At 44.6% G+C, this 15645-nt stretch overlaps 1 protein-coding gene and 1 pseudogene across 2 annotated transcripts in view; both read right to left on the bottom strand.

Annotated features, from left to right (window-relative positions):
* The window catches only part of LOC124595105 (annulin), a 479413-nt gene that overhangs the window by 110303 nt on the left and 353465 nt on the right, over window positions 1-15645 (bottom strand). The window lies entirely within an intron of this gene.
* On the bottom strand, window positions 3119-3236 carry LOC124597079 (annotated as a pseudogene).

The following is a 15645-nucleotide window of genomic DNA, read 5'->3' as shown; positions in this document are numbered from 1 at the left end:
CGACAGGTTTTTCGATATCATTATACGTCACCGTGATCCAGAGGTTCAAAGTTACCGCAAAAACAGGTTTCCAGCCATTTTTGCACCGTGGGCCGCACGTGTCTAAACGACTAACAATGGAGAAGGCTCAGGTTTTAACTGCACTCTATTCAGATTTTAACTGCACTCTATTCAGACAGATTATGCAAAACAAAGACAATATGAATGTACAATACCAATATCTTTGACGACAAAACTGGCCTACACCGCTGATATGCGTAACAAGACGAGGACATGCTAAAAACCAACTAAAAGAGTAAGTAAATTATACCTAAATAGTGGGAAAGGTAATCCAAAACTGTGAACGCGTCCTGTAGCATATATTATTATGTATTGTGTAATTATGCAGGTCTTGAAAATTTCGCGGGGCGGGGTGGCCGAGCGGTTCTAGGCGCTTCAGTCGCAGGTTCGAATCCTGCCTCGGACATGAATGTGTGTGATGTCCTTAGGTTAGTTAGGTTTAAGTAGTTCTAAGTTCTAGGGGACTGATGACCTCAGATGTTAAGTCCCATAGTGCTAAGAGCCATTTTCAACCTGCAAATTTCTGGACAAGGAGCCCGATACCGGCCCGATCAAAATAAAAGTAAACAATAAAACAAATTAGTCTTGTCTGTGTATAAGCATTCACTGTCATTAAGCGACTTCAAACAAGTTGTAGGATACCGTGAATAAAAAATGTTTACTATATAACTGATGATCATCTTGAGCAGGTCATACGTGAAGCCATTTCGCATATAACCTGCTCACGATGGCCATCAGTAATATATATAAGAGCCGCTTGGCTTCAGCTAATGCAATGTACCATCATGTGATATAATAAGACCCACTCCTTCTGAAGAAGATATTTTTAGAAATATCGAAACCTAGGTCAAGGCCTAATAAACCTTTGTTTTGCAACTGGTTGGCAGATTTTTTCAACCTCTTCAGATTTACACAGTTGCTGTTCCGCAACCGTGTTTAACATTTTGTAATTTACCTGGATTTTGCATTAAAGGAATAAAGCTGACAGCTGACGGATATCAAATGGTTTCATCGTTTAGATATTAGGACAGAAAATCACTAATATCGGTTCGATGTACCCTCCGCCATGCAGTGCACAGTGTCTCGTGGGGTGTATGCTATATGTATCACGACTGGCTGCCTGGCGGCCGCACTTCCGGCCAGTGCGGACACACTTATTGCCCTGCCCCGCCGTGCCCGGCTTATTATTAGGCGCCTGACAGCGGCGAGCGGGCTCTCCCTCAGGAACGCGGCGCCGTCGCGGCGACCTGGGCGCCGGCTTTGATCGCCCCCCCCCCCCTCTCCGTCTCCCCCCTTCTCCTCCGAGAAACGAGAGAAATTGTCCGCCCGGCCTGGGTTGTCTCACGTCACTGCTGCAGGCTCACTTGGCTTCTGACTCCTCTCTCTTCTTTTTGTTCCATTTCCTTCTTTTTCTCCCGCTACGCCGGGCCGCCCTGTCGCCTCTTGAAACAAAGTTGGTCCATTCATGCCCCTCGGGCGGCCGCTTTATCAACAGCCGCCTCTCTGCAGGAAGGTGTGTCTCCCTGCCCTGGAACTCGTCGGTTCGCCGCTTCCGTAGATGCGTCGCCAGACTGCCTGTCTGCCACCGGTATTTACTGCACCACAGTTGTAGAGGTAGTTATGAGGAAAGGAAGAAGCGAACGACCATTCAGCTGGACATAATTATGATGATATACAGGAGTTCTTTTTCTAATTTTTAGGCCGTAAACTTTAATGTTTGACGGTGACATTGTAATTCTGTCAGAGACGGTAAAAGCCGGCCTGTGTGGCCAAGCGGTTCTAGGCGCTTCAGTCTGGATCCGCGCGAGCGCTACGGTCGCAGGTTCGAATCCTGCCTCGGGCATGGATGTGTGTGATGTCCTTAGGTTAGTTAGGTTTAAGTAGTTCTAAGTTCTAGGGGACTGATGACCTCAGATGTTAAGTCCCATAGTGCTCAGAGCCATTTGAACCATTTTTTGAACAGTAAAAAAGTAGGAAGCAGTGGATGGTATATTGAAAAGAGATTATAACATGGACATTATGCGTGCAAGCGGACAGTAAAATTTCGTCACAGCCCTTCAAAACTGCAGAAGGATTAAAGCAGGGATGTTGCCTACCTCCTGCATTTTTTAAAATTTAGGATAGACGTACCTAACTTCGAGATATTAAGTTTTGTGAATAAAGTAGTAAAACAAATATTCAGTCCAGAAATTATATATTTTACATGTTAGAGACCAATGCATTTCTCTGCCAACCAATAATAAAGAACATTTAAGAAATGAACAGCAGCTGAAGTTATGAAATGTGAACAAAGTGGGCATGCTACTTAATTTTGTTATAGCATAGTTAATTCGGTGACACTGTATACTTAACTTCGTGATAATGTGTTTAATTCTGTGATAATATTCTTTTGCACTGTTACTTCCACTTAACGCACTTTTCATTCATTTTCAGCATCGGCGCTACTAACAATTGCAAAAATATTACTCGTAAATACCATACAATCATCATTTTTATCTGTTTTCCGTCTTTCCCTTAGTTGCTCTAAATTTGTGGAGGTATGTACCGTCTACGCAACTAAATGTAGGCAGTTTATTTATTGCAACAAACAAACTGCCTTCATTTAGTTGCATAAACGGTACATGCCTAAACGACCATACAATCAATTGAGTCGATGGACTACCGATTTTCATGAAACCACCGCAGAAGAAAACACCTCTGAACCGAAGGTTTTTATTTTTTCCACAGCTTTAGCTATGTTTACAAGTGGCGCAGATGTCACCGTTCCTTTTGTTCTTTGACTTCTATTTTCCCTTACACACTGATTTCACTCTGCTACAATGATTAGTTGACCATTCGGTTAACGTTAAGCACTCAGCACTCCGTCTTCAGGCCACAAGTGACCCATCGGGACCACCCAACCTACGTGTCGTCCTCAGCTGAGGATGGGTATAGAAGGGGCGTGTGGTCAGCACACCGCTCTCCCGGTCGTTATGATGGTTTCCTTTGACCAAAGCCGCTACTGTTCGGTCGGGTAGCTCCTCAATTGGCATCACGAGGCTGAGTGCACCCCGAAAAATGGCGACAGCGCATGGCGGCCCGGATGGTCACCCATCCAAGTGCCGGCCACGCCCGACAGCCCTTAACTTCGGTGATCTGACGGGAACCGGGGTATCTACTGCGGCAAGGCCGTTGCCGGTTAACGTTAAGGCCGAACACTATTTCCTATGTTTGTATTATGGAATTAACTAATTCACTCATAACGGCAAACGGTATACCCAATTAGGCAATGGTCACATTGTATTTGTCACCATCACTGCGGTCTACACAGTATTTTAAAGTAGTTCACAGAATAGAGGAACGGATAGCAGCTTTGTACATCGACAACTTCTCTTCCATAACTTTCTGAAGTGCTCCAACAGGGCTCTCTTCTCTGTAAGGGGCTTCAGTGCTCCTTTATTTATTATTCCATATAACCATATCACGACAGCGCGACCCTCTTCTGTAACTAGAGTCGCTGGCAGACGCATGTGCAGTGGCGCTCGTCTCGGACATAAGCCGGTTCGAATCCTGATGCTGGTTGAAATTTTCACTTCCTATATTTGGGCAGCAAGAGGAGGAGGAGTGGTGGCGTTAAGTTTTTGATCACCAGTCTTGGCGCCAATGTCCTGGTTTAAATTTCAAAGCTCTCCGCAGTGACTGATGAAGTGTGGGCATGTGACACTTTTGTTGTTCATCAGTTGCGGGCGGTAAGTCTGGCAGTCCCACTGATGCCTTTCGAGAGGTGTAGGCTACTCGCTGGCAGCGTGGTCCTCCGTCTCACCTACATTCGCAAGTACACATACGACACGTCTCTCACATATCCTCAAGGAAGCAGGCCAGTGTGCACGGAAGAACCCACTCGGTGGGATGACCCAGCCAACAATGCCATACGACATTCACATTTTTCACAAGAGTGTGAATAATATTTGGGTTGCATATCATTAAAACTGCGAAATAAGTACGTGCCTCTGTTTGCACAGAGCTATAAATTCGGAACGGTCTGAGATGACGGAACCAAACCACAAGAATCGCCAAGGGACGTGGGGCTGCCTCATGTTCATAACGGTTGCTTGCGACCTTAAGTGATCCGGACACAAAGGGCAGATCAATGTCGGCCTATATTTAGCGTGACTGGTTTATCTCTGGAAGACACCTGCGCCCGGCGTCAGATTACATCTCTCTGAAATTACACGCTACCGGTGACGCGGGCTTGGCAGAACGTTACTGCACGAAATTAGCGCTTTAGTGCCTTGCCATCCGGAATGTGGTTCTTACGGACCGCGATTTTAAAAATAAAATCAGCACAGACATGACGCGCCAGAAAGCTATGTCGATTTTCGTATACGAAAAAGTGTGAGAAGCTGTTAGAGGGGCAGTATGTAGTGCTACCCGCTACCCATATATCTGCCTCCACCGAGATCGGTTAATTACTCAACGCACCTACTGTGCCTGTATGGATAGCGGAAATAACTCCATAAAATACGGTCGCCAACTTAATGTAACTCCACGAATCCTCTGAAGGAGTAAATATATGCATTTTAGAAACGGAAATGCTCTTGTCAAAGGGCATCATTTCGATCCTCTTTACAAGTTTGGACAGAAATATTGCGATCGTTCATCCACTAGAGAGCTGCAACAAAAACCGCATACACAGGTGTAGCGGATATAAATTCAGACACTTTTACGCATGGTACCTTAAGAAGTACACGCATCAGTGTGTTGGTTCTTTTATCCCTGTGCCAAACACTCTTCCCACAAATACGTCACAAATTTTACGACCTGATAATTTCTGCACGGTCGTAACTGCACCATTAAGTGGACTACGTCCACCTACCATTTTGCGGCCAGGAGTCCACCCTGCAACACCTCAGCTGCTACCCACGGAGAAATAAACATTAATGGCTTGCTCTTGCCACACCTACTTGGAGGTACTACCCAACCTAAAAACATCCGACTTTTAATAGCTATATTTATTAGACTGCGAATGATGTAAATGCTGATGTAATGTTGTTCAGTCCACCGTCCTCAGAAAGATGTGCACTGATACCCACTACGACCGGTATTCTTAATGAATTTCAGCGCAGTCTACGAGTGGGCCCTTGCACCAATCCGAAAACCATTGAGTATTCTTCCGTGGTTGGCTTCAGACAATCTACTGCACTGGCTCCTCCCAGGCAGCCAACCCAATAGGACTCTCACACACGCTCCTCCCAGAGGAACAACGGAAGAATCTGTCTCTTTTAAGTTTCACGTTATTATTGATTCTGTCCAAGGCCCGGTACAGACAATATCTCTGTCTTCTTCCCCCATTGTAACTTAACTGCTTCGGCCTCATTTCCTGTTCCGAGAAAATCGGCCATTGTACAAAATTTCTCGCGAGATGTGACCAAAAGCCAAATGTCGCCAAATACGTTCCACGCCATTTCTCTCCACTTTGCCTATATCCTATATATATACCTCATTGCCTCAATATCGCACGCGCAGTTTTCCAAAAGCAAGAGTGATTATGGTTTAACGTTGGGTCGGCAATTCGGTCATTTGAGACGGGGCACAAAGTTGCATTGCAGAAGAATGGGAAGACATCAGACTGTGTCCTATTGAAAGGAACTATCCAGGCTTTTTCCTTAAGCGGTTTATGTAAACCACGCGGAACATGGGCGTCCAGACAGGGGTTTGAACCGCCATCCTCCTGAATAACAGTTCGGTATCTTGCCATTGCGCCACCTAAATCGATCTCACAGCCCAGACTGAATACGATATCTACAGGTTCTAACGTTTGCTGGCCACGTTTTCGCGGGACTACTAGTTTAAGAGAAAGGTCTTACTTGATACCGGGATAGCAGCCAACGTAATACGTTACTCTACCTGTAAAACTCTGAGAAAGTTTACAGCTCAGTTTTGAAACCTTGTTAAGATGGTTCAAATGGCTCTGAGCACTATGGGACTCAACTGCTGAGGTCATTAGTCCCCTAGAACTTAGAACTAGTTAAACCTAACTAACCTAAGGACATCACAAACATCCATGCCCGAGGCAGGATTCGAACCTGCGACCGTAGCGGTCTTGCGGTTCCAGACTGCAGCGCCTTTAACCGCACGGCCACTTCGGCCGGCTCCTTGTTAAGACTCTACAGTTATTCTGCAGAGCTATTTCAAATAGAGTTTCTCTGTATTTGTACTCATAAAGGAATGTAAAACGTGTTTTCTCTTTCCGCACTATTCGGACAAGTCAATAATTTACCTGTAATCAATTTTTCAATGGAAACTCGGGGTCGGAGTCTTTTCCTACACTGTTGTAATCAATTTTTATAATTTAGTAGAACAAGAGTACACGATCTTTATTGATATCATTTTTCAACACAGTCAACCTACTTTTCCATGCAGTTTGTCCACCGTTGCACAAGCTTTCCAATAGCCTTTGAAGAAAATGTTTTTGACTGTGTAGCACGCCACGCATGCACCATCTCTTTCACTTGTTGATCGGAGCTGAGACGACGCCATCTGTAAGTGGACCATTTTCAACGATGATTCAGAAACGTTTCCCCTTTGTTAACATGACAGTTTGATAGGTGCTGACTGATTTTCACAGGGTTACTCTTGTGCCCTTCTTCGAGTCATTTTGGAACCCACCTCACACAGACGTTTTGAAAGTTGGGCTATTATGCATAATTTCATATGCTAAATCATGACTGCATATGGTTTGCCACTCATCAGTCACTCGTCTGTCATTCAGAATCAAGAAACGGGCTTGCATATGCACATTAACACTGAAGTGGGGAGGAGCTCCATCGTGCATGAACTACATCTGTTGTTACAGTCGTAAAAGCATATGTTCTACCAGAACAGGCATGGTATTCTCTAGGAAAGAATGGAGAGTTTCTCCCTTTAAGACTGGGTGGAAGAACATGAAGCCGTAACAGCCCTCAGAAAAGGGGCCCAAAAGTCTGCAGAAAATCCTTGTTGATGACGTGGTGCAGAATTTCGTGACGATTCGACAGCCCATATCTGCTGACTGCGAAAATTTACACTGTGATAACATCGAAATGAAACCTCATTTGTGAGCAGGATATTTGTGCTAAAGTGAGGGTTGACACCCTGCTGAATGAACGATCCGAAAAAGTGTACCCGTGCAGGAAATTCAGCTGCTGGTAGTGCACGCACGGATTGGATGCAGCCAGTTCTCTTGTATTGCTCTCGAGACTGTCGTGTAGTCAATATTACTTGTTGCAGCTATCTTACACTGACTCAGTGGTTCTCATCAGCTGCACGAAGTTCCTCCTCCAATTGAGATGTCGATTTCCTACACCTCCCTCAGCTATCGGTAGTAGGCTTAAACATTCCATGCTCCCTACGGCGTTAAAAAAATGGCTCTGAGCACTATGGGACTTAACTTCTGAGGTCATCAGTCCCCTAGAACTCAGAACTACTTAAACCTAAATAACCTAACGACATCACACACATCCATACCGTAGCGGTCGCGCGGTTCCAGACTGTGGCGCCTAGAACCGCTCGGTCACTTCGGCCGTCCCTAAGGCGTTATTTTAAACATTTCATATAAGGAAACCTTTCATATAATGCTGGTACGTTCTGTTTCTGTGTATTTCCCAAGGTTAATGTGATTGCGAAGAGAAGTACAAAATGAGTTCTTTCTGGTCTTTTTTTTGTCCACATAAATGCATTTTCATCCTTTATGTCTGACGAAATTTTCCTAAATGTTTGGCAGCACTTTTTGTTATACCGTGTTCGTACAGGGTGATTGAGCGGAGCGTGTTGATGGGTTTTATGCAGCCCATAACGCCTTCAAAAAGCAATTGCGAAATTTTCTTATTCTCTCGCTCGCTCGCTACAGAAAAAAAATGAACCGAACCTTTTTGTAGGAAATTTAATGAAGTTAAATTTTCTACTGGGACACATTTTCTCTAGAGACCTCAAGACAAACGCTTTTGAAGTCCATTATTGTACGTTTTTCTAGAATAATTCTAGAACTACGGCCTCTAGCGAAATCGTATCACAGTACAAAATTTAACTACATTATCTTTACGACAGAACGGTCCTGCTCATTTTTTCTGTAGGTCTAAAAGTTTGCGCTTAGCGAGCGAGAGAATAAAATCTTGAATATGGTACTTAATGGTGCATAAAACTCATGGGTAGGGACAGCTGAATCATATAAGTGCATATATCTGGCATTTTTACTGTGAAAGAAAGGAAGATTAGAGTTTAATGTCCTGTCGACATCGCGGTCATTAGAGACGGTTGAGAGTGGAGAATACGGGTGTTGTTAGCATCTCGTAGGACCAATAGTCGGGTGAGCTGTCAAGGCGAGTCCTCGACGTGGGTAGTTAGGTTCAGGCACCGTTGCGTGCCGACTGCGAACCGCCGGAGGCCGATAGAGAATCCAGCAGCCCCCCTCCGCCACGCCGCTTCAGCTAACGGAGCGCAAGCAGCAGCGGCGGCGGCGGCGGCGGCATCGCTCGAGTTACGAGGCCGGCCGGGGCAGGCCAGAACAGACCAGAGCAGGCGGGCAGCCCGCCGTCCGTTTCCCACGAGCACTCGGCCCCCCGCCCACCCGCCTCCTACTGTTACGGGGCGGAATCGGTGAGGCGAGGGCGGCCAAAGAATCTCGCGGCACAAAAAACTCGGGAGGGCTGCCGCTGCCGCCTCCGAGCCCTCCCCCGCGACCATTCAGTCGACGCCGGGCCACGCCACGCTATGAATTATGTATGGAGATCACCACCGCCCCGTCCGATCCGGTTGTACCCTACGCGTGACCCTGCACGACGCGAGAACTCCTTTCAGGTGATACTCTTTTTTAAAGGACCTCGCTTCGCCCTCTCAGACAGTTTTCAGTATACAGTCTGTATGGGAACGTTTTTGTCCTGTAGGAATGCGCGGACAAAGGATATCATTTACACCAAAGAGAAACACCCTGTGCGATTCCCCGATGACAGTCAGCTGTTCTAATGTCAAACATATACGTTTATTCAAAAATAGTTACAGTTCATACACTCTAAGAAAAAAAACTAACGACGGGCCACGAAGGAATGAAGAGAATGTGACGGAAGTCGGTAGATGCGATGCACATGTACAGACAAAAAAATAATTACAGTTTCAGAAAAACAGGATGATTTAAATCCAATCCGGAGCTGCTTCCAAACGTTCTCGGGGGTGGGAGGAGGGGGGAGCAGATCCAGCGACCTTCCTATCCAAGGCAGTATTTTAGTCCATTACATTTCGGGCATTGCAGCCGCGCAAATAAAATTTCCTCCACTGATAATGCGGGTCACAGATGCTGGTCGGCGGCGGAGAAATACGCTTACACATGCGCCGCCTGTGGCGAAGACGTACAGACGTTCGATTCGCTAATCGATGTTTGATCGGCGGCGGTGACACCAGACGACTTCTCTGCAGTTTAATTGCGCCAAGAGCCGGATTCCATGCTTAGTCCAAATTAAAACCTTTATCTCTATTTATTTAATTATTAGCTAATCTAATCTTTATAGCTTCCTTGCAGACTCCCAAAAGCAAGAGGTGGATGTTAAAATCTTCAGATCACTGTAATTCATGGAATGCCCTGTATTAATACAATGTCCGGCCACAGATGACTTAGTGTTTGGAAAGCACGAAGACAAGCAGCAAAGCCGGCCGAAGTGGCCGAGCGGTTCTAGGCGCTTCAGTCTGGAACCGCGTGACCACTACGGTCGCAGGTTCGAATCCTGCCTCGGGTATGGATGTGTGTGATGTCCTTAGGTTAGTTAGGTTTAAGTAGCTCTAAGTTTTAGGGGACTCATGACCTCAGAAGTTAAGTCCCATAGTGCTCAGAGCCATTTGAACCAGTTTTTGAAGCAGTAGAAACTTTCGCTATGTGCATAGTGCCATTACTTGCTGAAATGTAAGTCTATAATAGCTTGCAATGCAGGGCAGCAAAAGGTGTGTAGAATATTGACATCGTACCATTGTGCCGTAAGAGTACCACGGATAACAATCAAAGTGATTCTAGAGTGAAAAAAACGGTACCCCAAAACAATCAGGTTGGTATGGCACCGCTATCCATGGCATCTTCAGAAACATCTTCGGCCTGGAACCTCATTGACTGGAGTAGAATTACCTCTAGTGATGAGTATCGCCTCAAAATGAGTCCTACGACCAGCGACGATGAGTCGGTAGACGTCCCGGACAGTGGTGCGATGCCAGACCGACTGTCGCCCGCCATACATATACGTTCCTCGTTTGACAAACACTTAGGTGTTTTATCGCATCTGGACTGGCCAGAAAAGTCACCCACATTTACCTCGTAGAAATTCTCTACGACCATATCTAACAGCAAAAAACATTCCCGATATTTGGTCACTCAGCGGGATCCTATCATCAATGAGTAGACTCAGATGGATACAGCATACCTCAAGAAACTTGTGGGCTCCATTTCTCCAATCGAGGCAGTTATCAAGGTCAAATTCGCCGCTGACATGCTGTTAGAGTGACATCTCCTAGGAGTTATTAATTTTTTTTCTCTGATGGGTTTGTATGTTCCGCCCACTGAGCTCTTTTGTGAAACTTGCTGACAGACCCCCGGTTTGGGCCTCGGACCTAGACCGCTGTATATTGCCGCCAATAAAGCTTCTACCGACTGAGCTGTGGAAGCCCGCTTCACGGATCGCCACCATTGTTTCAGTATCTTCCGTGGCTAAGCCATTCCCCGGTCTCCCAGGAGCCGGAGAACAGCATTGCCTGCCACAGAGCTTCTGTCATAATGTCACATACTCAGGAGAGATGTGGTCTGCCATTGCCTTCCACCGACCTGTTACGAAGCATCAGGTCAACGTGGTGATGAGTGATTATACAGAGTAGTGTTGAGTTAGTGTTGTGACGGATGAAGGTAAGGAAGTGAGTGGAATCCGGTGCCGGTACGCATTCCTCTCCAACATCATCAAGGGGGGAACCGAGCTTAACATCCCCATCTCAAGATCGTATCATCATCAACAGCGTTGCTTTTTGTCAGTCAGTGATCCACAATAGGAAAAGTTCGAATTTAATCGATACACTGGCGCAATGCATCATAATTAGGAAGATAATACTACCACTACTCCTTTTTCCGTAAAATATTGGCTGTTATGGGACTTACCGCCATCGTAGAGACGTGCGTTAGTGTCTTTTTTATTTTTTGCTGATCTCATTTTGTTCGTAATTGTTAATTGGATATGTTCAAGGCGGACGTCCCATGACACCTGTCAAACTTCATCGTTGATCTGTTGACACAGCTTTCTTTTTTTTTTTTTATTACAGAGGGCAGCAGCTAACCCTCTGACCAAACACGCTGAGCTACCGTGCCGGCATGTCCTGGGCTACGAAGATGGATCCCGAGTTTTGGAATTAGGAGCAAAGTGTTGGCGAACCGAAGCGAAGTGTCGAGCCCAGTTACGTTCGTTGTTTAAACAACATTTCACCATTCTGATTTTTGTGTGCCATAGGTACATTTTTAAAGCAACTTCAACAACGGCTCATGCTGTTACCCTTCGGCTTGTCTAACCCAAAAAGGCCATTATGTTCTATCTTGCTATTAAATCAATACAATACCTTAAATTCAGGTCAGGTAAGCCTCAGATTCGGCGAGATGTAGTAGAGGTACAGCGACTTTGTCTCCTTCCTACTTCTTAGGAAATGTTGCTGAAGGTGATGAGTGATTGTGATGCGTAGTATCGTGTTTCTGTTATAAGTATGGAAATTAAAGGTAGGGAAAGTGTTTAGGTTAGGTTAGGTTAGGTTTAATACTGTGCTGGCAGAAATTCCGCTCTTTGAAACAGCTCCAAGACGGCTACCGAGCTTAGCTGACCCATGCTACTTACGGGATATTATCAAAATCTTCATACGCAGTGACTCCGTGAGACAAAATTGCGCATTCGAGCGCAGTTTACGCAAAACCTAATGATCAGAAACCGTGAGCCACCTAGGCTCTTCTCGTAGCGTAAATGTATTTTTCCTTGCGAAAGACAATACACTGTCCACTTTGATGTGGGAAAGTAAAAGCAGTTTTACGACTCCTGTCAACTAGCAGCATGGAAATCACACAATGCCTCAGAAACAACCCACGTGAACAGTAAAGCGTAAAATTTACGGCAAAACATTCTCTTTAATAACTGTATTGTCAATCTGTGAAGATATACTGAAATTATAGTAGCTATACTGAAATTATACTTTCGCTAGACTCAGCTATTAATCCAAACAGACGTAGACGCAAGTGATCCGCCGTGTGCCAGTCATTTTAATCATAGTGAAAATAGTCCATGTTAAGACCGACGTACACGATGTACGCAGTAGCTCTCAGCGGCTGCAAAATCATTTAGGTTAGGAGACGGAAACGTAAGATTAGATGATCTCTTGGTATTTCACGAACTAAGGACGGGTTAAAACTATATATTTTACTGGAATTCAGACGCAGAAACTGATCTATCGCGAGTAAGAGATTTAATTTTAATAACAGCTGTAAGTAGAAAACTCCGAAAGGTTCTTTTCGTCAGGCTTTGGCGTTCTGAAGGGTCAGAGTTTTTAGTTGATAAGAGGATTGAACTGACCATCTCTGGAATGAACAGCGAAGTGAGCATTTTCACACATACTAATACCAAATTGAACGTTGTTGTAAACCAATCGTAACCAGTTTTATTCACATTCTTAGTGTTCTAATGTAAAACTGATAAAACCTCGAATTAAATATGTGAAGTTCCATGTTAGAAACAGGAAGATGACTAACCAGCGAGCTGATTCCCAGGCCGCCACAGTAGGTCGTAATGGGCTGTCAATGTGAGCAGTGATAGCATGTGGCAGTTCTATGTCACAAAATATGGAAATTGTTGGGTACAAACCGGTTACTTTCTGAAGTAAAACCGAGACAATCAAAGAGTGGAGAGGAAGTATGACAAGTAGAGTAGAAACTTCATGAGTCATGACGGCAGTCACAAAAAGTGTTTAACGCTTTTATTGCTTTATAGCTCTTCAGAAGAACGGGAAGCTCACCTCTCTGGCAATTAGGAACCCTCATCCGGAAAGAATCCGCAAACCAAGTGGAAAATGAGATGATGCGCCGAGCTGCTTACGAAAGTATCCTGGCTCGCCCGGAGCAGGATGCGGGTCGGGCACGTGGGGGTGCATAATGTGCGGCAGAGGGCGGCTGGGCAGGTCAAAGGACAGCCCATCTGCCCCAGGAATCCTTTTAGGACGCCTCTGAGCTGCGTCCCCCTCCCAGCCCTTTGTGCGCAATGTCTCGCTGGGTTCGGGCGCGCCAAAACAGCATAGGATCCGACTTGTCCGAAGCTTCTCCACAGACTACAAAGAAATTTTATACTTCTTCCTTTAACATGACGTAAGGAGAAATTTTGAAAGCTTACTTATTCAGACAGAGATTGTTGTTCCACCGCTCTCATCACACGTTATCTTTTTCTTTTTTTTGGTAACGTCATACAATCTCCAAATAGTAGGCTGTCACCGACCCTCGATATGGTAATTATTTTTTATATTAATTGAGGAGCAAAACCTCAATCTTGATACCACAACAGTCTATTACGCTAAGGGAGGAAAACTGCATAGAAATCCGTACCATTCGCATCAGTAACGATTTTGTTCTTTTGTGCTGTTTATGTTATATAGATCAACGAGCTGAGAAATCCGGCATTGCCTGGGTATTCATTTCGCCAATTTTCTATTAGAAACGAAAACAAAAAGTGAACTGTATTTTTAATGAAATATCGAAAAGATTTCATTTCCGTGAATTTCTGAAAACACCTATGAAATTAGGGAACAGTTGTACAAAGAAATAAACATGATGTGTAAATGGATAAGTAGATCTATAGATGGCTAACGTTGCCCTCCAGTAAGTTTGGTTGCAATCGGTCGAGTGGTTTAGGAAAACATGAGGAACATACACACATACATACATCCATTTTCATTATATGTATGGATTAGCCACCTGTATTATCTGAGCAGCCAGACCTATCAGATCGTAAAATATCTTCGATAGGAAAAAATTGGTGTTGATTTTTCGAAGCTCGATAAATAGAATTTTTCCACAAATCGAACTTCTCGCCAAGTCCATTGAAAAACCTCGATAAATCGAAAAAAATCCTTTGAGTTTTGACTCTCTCGATAAAATGAACAGATGAGCAGATTGTCATGACAGATCGCCCCGAAAAACTTTGCAGTTCGAAATCAGAGGCTATCTAACACCCGGTAATTCGAACTGTTTTGTCAACTGTTCAGCTAATTGTTTCCCCAGTCAACTGTTCGCGACACTGCTTTGTTTTCTCAACAATGCATACGTACTACAGTGCATAACTCAGTTGTAAAAATTGACTATCACAGAAAAGAGAGAAGTTATTGACAACGTGGAATGAGGAATGGAAAAAGAGGATGTAGTGAAAAATTTTGGGATTCCGTTATCCTCGCTACCGACAATCCTGAAGGAGAAAGATAAGACTGCTGAAAACGTAGCATACAGAGGGAGGCTAAGTCACTCGCTGTTAATCTGGGAAATCAAGGGCTCGCCGCTACAGACTGATGGCTCGCTAACTTTAAAGAAAGACGTAACTTCGTTTTTAAGATGATTTGATGATCACGTGGAAGCACTGACGACAATTTGTTCGGCGTGGGAAAATGACTGAAATTGAAGCTTTGACCTGTATTGTCGAAAATTTGTGTGTCTTTCCTTTGAAATATTAAAATAAGTAAAACAAGTCATTAACGTAGAGAATTAACTTATTTGTTATTTTCTGCTTAAGACTGACGGTCCTTTGGCAGTGTAAACAATTTATGGTCGCAACTCAATGCAATCAAAAGATGTGTCGATTCATGTCACATATTTTGATACAAACTCACTCCTCCAAACCTATAGGGTACCGCCCACTGACTTAGAATTATGAAATGTACTAAGGAACAAGGTTTCACAGTAGAAGAAAGGGAAAAAATCGGAAACATTATCTTGGAACTGATCTCGAAAGCACTGAAACACCCGGGAACGGCATCTTGGCAATAACGATTTCAGTACCAGGCAAAAATCGTCGAGATTCTTGGTTCCCAAGTGAGACGAACTATCTATATACGTAACTAAGTTTGTACGGAGTCCTCGGTGTGCAAGTCGTACCCATACTCAGCAAAATTTTGATTTAACTTAGTTTTTCCTTATTTCGCCTTGATCAGTCAAACTTAAATTACTTAAATTAAACTTTCAGGTATTCATACTTTTTGCGACGTCTCTTGAATTTCGAGCTATCGAGAGTCGACTGCACGCCTTATTTCTGATCTGATTATGCAACTGCGTGGACATCAAAGTACAGACACGTGCGCAGGTCAGAAAGGCACGATTTTTGTACCAGATATGCACTGAAGCGCCAAGGAAACTGTTATGGGCATGCGTATTCTACACTCCTGGAAATGGAAAAAAGAACACATTGACACCGGTGTGTCAGACCCACCATACTTGCTCCGGACACTGCGAGAGGGCTGTACAAGCAATGATCACACGCACGGCACAGCGGACACACCAGGAACCGCGGTGTTGTCCGTCGAATGGCGCTAGCTGCGCAG

This window comes from Schistocerca americana, chromosome 2 (assembly GCF_021461395.2).
Source record: "Schistocerca americana isolate TAMUIC-IGC-003095 chromosome 2, iqSchAmer2.1, whole genome shotgun sequence".
Classification (NCBI taxonomy): Eukaryota; Metazoa; Arthropoda; class Insecta; order Orthoptera; family Acrididae; genus Schistocerca; species Schistocerca americana.
The sequence above is the reverse complement of the archived record's forward strand: the minus strand, read 5'-3'. Positions and strand labels throughout refer to the sequence as shown.